Below are 6,431 nucleotides of genomic sequence, written 5' to 3'. Positions count from 1 at the left end.
AACTGAGCGATCACAAAACATTGCCTATCGTACTCCTTAGAACATCATACAAAGGAATTCAAAACAATAGTGAATCATTATTATAGGTAAAGGTTTCGTGAATAAAACACAAAATAGAGAAAATATTTAAATAACATTAACATTTTAGCTATTTAAGTTTGATAAGAATTGTCTGTCCTCTATTTTTGTTAGTTACTTCAAAAAGGACGTATCTGCTATAACACAATGGCAACAGGAATTGCTGGATACGTTTTACATAGAATTTGTAATTGTTAGGATATTATGCAAACTGGAATGTTTATCATCTGAACTGTACAATTTAGCTGAATGTGCGAAAAAGCTCTTGTGATAATTATACGTGGTTGTTTAACAATAAAGTGCTTTATCAAAAGTGTGATTCGAATAAACAGAAAATCAAAAGTAAAACTAATTTAAAAACAGTGAAGCTTTATTCATTTCTGTTGTTTTTTGGGGAAAGTGAATGTTGAACTTGATTTGTCTTTGTTGATTAAGTTGATCGATGTTGATTCAATTTGAGAACTTTTTAAATACAATAATACGAGCGATAAATGTTAATAATAGGTATTTCGTGATTATAAATTAATATTTTACTTGCGCAGCAGGTAATTTAATAGATAAATGTAGTTATCTCAATTTCGTGTTAATACATTTTAAGAAATCGCTTATAAAGTTGTAACAGACATTAGCATACAAAATGTTATTAGGTTAATTTTTAATAGTTATACAATTACCAATTAAATTTACGAAAATAACAATATGTCTAAAATACAAATTCTTTGCGTTGCAGCTAATGGACGGTAGAGGGCGTCGACAAAAGTAAATCTACGCTCTCTGTCGTTGGATAGCAACATCATCATAGTAATTTAAAATAAAAACATAAGGAAGTATTCGATACAGCCATACTAGCAGCACTTACACTTATAATCGTGCAATTTATGTGAATAAATCATTTGTTTCAGAATAATAACGAAAAATTATATAAATAATATTATATTGTACATCAAAATGAAATTCATCAGTAATTAATTTAGCTTTCACATAAAATCATTTTTCAAGGTTTCATAAATTTGATAAAGATATATTATGCTCTTACAATAGATAGTTTTTTTGTTTAAATTGAGCTAAAAATTATTAAGGATAGTGAAAATCTAATTGCGGTTTCAAAAAAATGTCCGTGGTTAATAGTTAGAAATTGTTAATATCGAACCAGCGGTTTGGCACTTGTGTCATTTATATCTTGATTAAACTTTTATTTAACAAAAATGACCTTGGTACCTAATAATATAGTAAGCAATGACTTTTCAAGTATGACTCAGTATTAAACGATTACTCAGTTTTAATTGTGTTCTAAAAGTCTATCTTTATCTATGGTTTTATGATGCGTTAAAGGTCAGATAAACAAACAAAATATCCACAAGACATCTAGTAAAACTAGTCCGTTTCAGAAGAATTATTTTATTTTTTAAATAAGCAAACTGATAGACGATATCCTCAATTTATAAGTGAACTGTCAAAGTTACCATTGTTAAAAAAATGTCACACGAGTTAATTTCATCATCGCACGTCGGGACAAATGTAAAATTCCACCTTGAGATCTGGCGTTCTACTTAAAAGCGTTTTATAAGAAACTTCTTTGCACAAACTGTGTTACAGCCAAAAAGAAAAACACTTCTTGCCGCGCACCAACAGTTTATTGAACCGACTGCCATTATAAGTATTTTCGAACCACTAGGGGGTAGTGCGTACCACTTCAAAAATCCGGCACCGTTCTTTGAAAATTCCAATACTCGTATATACAAAAATAAACAGTTATGCAGCTTGCGACATAAGGTGGTTCGGCAGCCTATGGAATAGTCCTGATAAATTAAAGTACATACATGTCTGTAATAGTCTGTTCCGTATTAGAAAAGGGGTAAGTAAATATATATATTTACTTATACCTTAATATACCTATATATATATATGTATATATATATATATATTAATATTTATATAAGAGTGTGTGCACTTATGTACACGCGTTATGAGTTACCTATACTTCTTTGGCGTATGAAAAAAAACTAAAATGCAGTAGTGAATAACGATAAATATTAAAATAAATCGAAAAGATTTTATTTAAATAAAAAAAATTCAGTAAATACTATCACCACTGTATAAGAAATTGATTTAAAAACACCAAAATAATATTTATTTACACTGTTTAATTGTGTTACGAAACAAGTGTTCTAAATACAAAAATACTAGAATAAACAACTTGAACATAGTTATCGATTTTCATGCCATCTAGACCTAACTCTACGATGTCGAATTTAGGTGTCGGTGTGAGCGTGCATCGTAAAAATTCACTCTCATCATATTTCTCCATCGCGCCAAAAGAAGTATAACTTCAAAAGCAAGCTAAAGTCTTTATTTATCTATTTTATTTGGAAACAATACTTAGCACGAATGAACACTATACGGTATTGTTTACCTCACATCATTAATTTCTGATATCGAATCTCCGAAACCTTTAATTAAGCAAAAATGATTTTCATAATTGCCAGGGCCTTCGGCGGTTTATAATGAGTATTTAAAAAATATTTTTCCTAATGTGAAACTGTTATTTTTGTACGTTTGATTGGCTTTTACGCCATTTTAGTCGCCTAAGGGTAAGGAAGTTATAATGCGTGTGTTAATGAGACTCACTGGCAAATGTTGTAATGAATGATTATCTCTGATATTAGTTTTTTTTATAAATCGGTTAATTAGCGTCGATATTATTCAAATTATTCATTTGGGGAATACCAAACAAAAACTAGAAAACTACTCTCAAGATTGGACGAGAAGAACTGGCACTATTCTTCCCACAATTCTTTTTGTATACAAGTAAAAAGCTTTGTTTTGGAAACAACCTTGCGGGCTACTCAGAGTGTTGCATCAGAAGAAGCAACTTTGTAAAGCTAAGTCGTTCTAGCAAGCGTTTTTAGTTACGGTAGTTAATATTATGGTTTATTAGACGTTGATCAATTTTCACGTCCCTTTGTAATTCTATAATTCTAAATGTTTTGACAAAGAATTTTTTATATCAGTATAATCCTTGTAGACCTTATATTGCAGAGGTGCACTGAATAAACAATGCATGTGTGTGATTGTATGTTTTATATGTACAAACAACACATAAATAATAGGATGACTAACTGCAGTTAAACCTTTCTGTATATTTCATAGATTTTACGCCAAGGACTGCTTCCCAACCAGATACAATATACTGTTTCGTCGTAGTATAATAAGCAATATTATACATTATACTTTCTGGAAAGGACCAAGAGGAAGAAGAGGCTGCCATTAAAAATGAAAGGTGGATAGAAGAATTAGAAGCGGTAACATGAAATGGAGAAAGAATGCCATGGACAGTGTCAGTTGGAAAAAGCTTGAGGCTTGCTCTACCTGCGAAGGGGTTCCGATCGACATTACTCAATTGAGCTAAGATATAAAATATACATCAAGATAAATAAAATAATGTTACAAATTTTTGTATGATCGTAAATAAAACTTTATTTCTTAAGGCTTTATTATTATTAACTTTATTTCTTAAAACTAAATCATATTTGTACATGAGAAACTTAATATTCAAATGAGATTCACGTCTTCTAAGATAATTCTTGTGTTTAAATTCCCTTTTGTATTACCAAGCACGTTAATATTTAGAATTTTAGACAGTTATTTATTAAATAATTGCACACCATACTTTTATAGTTCTTTTCAAATTATTTGTATGCGGCGAGATTAGTAAACTCTTGAAAATTGAAGAAACCAACATGAATAGTCATGATAGTTAGATAGACGAGAAATAAGGTTTAATTAGACAAAACAATTTTAATTATATTTAAGACCTCATTAGTGTTGTTATGTGTTTTAATATTTCCGAAAGCTAACATTCCGCATACCGAGAGAAATTGAATTTCGCAAAGATTTTAACTGTATAGTGTTTTTCTTGTATCTATCTAATTAGTAGATGTTATGGCGGTATAATCTAATATATAAAATTCTTGTGTCACGGGTTTAGTAACCGAACCGAAACGGCTCGACCGATTCTCATGAAATTTTGTGTGCGTATTGGGTAAGTCTGAGAATCGAATTACATCTATTTTTCATCCCCCTAAATGTTAAGGGTGGTCCACCCCTAAATTTTTTTATTTATTTTTTAGACAAAATTTTTCGTACACCATACAAAAATACATGCAACCCTAAATTTTCACCCCTCTACAATCATCCCTTATGTTTTTTTTTTTGTTAATTATAAACTTTAATTTTTTGGCATAAAGACATGGCAAAACAACGTTTGCCGGGTCAGCTAGTAATATTATATATTTTATTAAATCACTAATTGAGTAGATGCGTAGTATTGAAAACCTACGTCGGTATTTTATTTTATAACTTCTGTAAAGTTTGCGGTTCAGATTTCAATGTTAAATTTTTATATAGGCAAATTCCTAAGGTTTCATCAGCGCTTAGGTTATTGAGAACATCTAAATGTTTGATAAATCGCTATTGCTATTAATAGGACCTAGCGATTTGTGTTTTTGCATAATTAACGCGTTTTGGTCAAAGCTCACCGATATCCAAATTAAGCATTTTGATAAACTAGCTTGGTCTGGATATCCATAGTTGCTCACCTCACACATTGAAATTGATTTTTGTTTAGTTTCTTAAGTTTATTTTTTTAGTAGTGTTTTTTTTTGTTTTGTCAAATTGTTGTTTTGTTTTGTTTACTGTTAGATATCTTCGTGTATGTCATGTTTGCCTATAAGTGTTTCTCACATTTAAAATTGTATTTAGTGATTTTCTTTTTTTAGCGATGTAACAGTGTGCCAATCGTTTGCTAGCTTTTTTATCAACAAAAAAAAGTAAAAAAAATATTACCGTATATTAATTATTGCTTTTATTTTATGTTTTTTTTTTAATATTATACTCTACTCCCCTGCCATCGTACCAGGGACTTAATATATCTCACTTGCTTTTATGTTGATACTTAGGTCAAGATCTCTTAAATACTACTTCCTCGCTTGACGTCTTCACGCACACCGACGCCCAAATATAGAATATAGAGGAACATGAAGTGTTCTCATGTCTTGATTTACGATTCACAAGAACCGAGATGACGCAAAGAATATTTTTACTCTTTAGGCATTTACCTATAATAGACTATTTGAATTATGAGAAAGTTGATGAAATGGTATCGTGACACTGGTCAATGATATAATAACATTTGTCCTATTTTATTAATTAAAGCTGTTGGAAAAAAGAGAAACTTTTTTATTTACATGAATTTAAGCTTCAAAAGAAATTACACTTATCAAAATAAAAACAAATATTCTAACAGTCTAAGTGTTTTTTTGTGTGTTTCCTGAACATCAATTAATTTCACTCCGAAAAAAACAACTGATAGCGTGGAGGGCGGTGACGCTTTCGTGCCATTATCAGAGTACCTGTCGATTGGATTCATCACTACATAGTATAAAACAAAGTCGCTTTCTCTGTCCCTATGTCCCTTTGTATGCTTAAATCTTTGAAACTACGCAACGGATTTTGATCCGGTTTTTTTTAACAATATATAATAAAAACCTTTTCATCAGCATTGCACCCGTGCGAAGCTGGGGCGGGTCACTAGTAGAATATATTATCAACATTAAGCTACCTATACCTGTTCTATAACGATACTGGCGTTCCATTAAGTATAGTATTGCCTTGTTTAAAATTGTATTAATTGAAATACACATTTTTCATAATGTTTCAGTTTCAAAATATGTGGAATATTAATGTTAGTCGTTGATTAAAATAATATTTTAAACGATAAATATGACTGATTACCATGCAGATCGAGAAAAAAAATTAATATCTTTTTCAATGTCAACATGTTTCACAATTTCCCTGAACTTTTAAAAGTACGTATTTCTTAACCACGGTGTTATACTTCGTTCAGATAATATTTTTTATTATATATGTGTAGTACTGTTGGATATTTTAAAAGCCAAGATAAGTTATGATTTATGAGTTTCGATTATTTCCAAAATTTATGGGGCTACCTTTCTGTGTCAGTTTTAACAATTGAGATTTTGACCTCATAATAAATGAATTTTAAACAATCTGGAATAATCGGTTAACTCACTTCATCGTAATCGGATTCACTGCTCATAGAGTACTCAGAAATGAGACTTAAGAATTAGCCTCCGTATGTCAAAATCCAATTTTTGACGGATGGGAGTCACACTTAGCGCTCTTATTCTCGTTTCTAAATCTTACCCATTATAATATTGTACAAGTCCATGATTTTGGGGGGGATTCAGAGAGAGTAGCAATGACTTATCTCCTATGTCAAAACTCGTATTGGATTTACGTGTATTATGTATTTTTATCCTTCATTATATTAA

The sequence above is a fragment of the Pieris rapae genome, chromosome 12 (genome assembly GCF_905147795.1).
Source record: "Pieris rapae chromosome 12, ilPieRapa1.1, whole genome shotgun sequence".
Taxonomy (NCBI): Eukaryota; Metazoa; Arthropoda; class Insecta; order Lepidoptera; family Pieridae; genus Pieris; species Pieris rapae.
Note: the sequence above shows the minus strand (reverse complement) of the source record.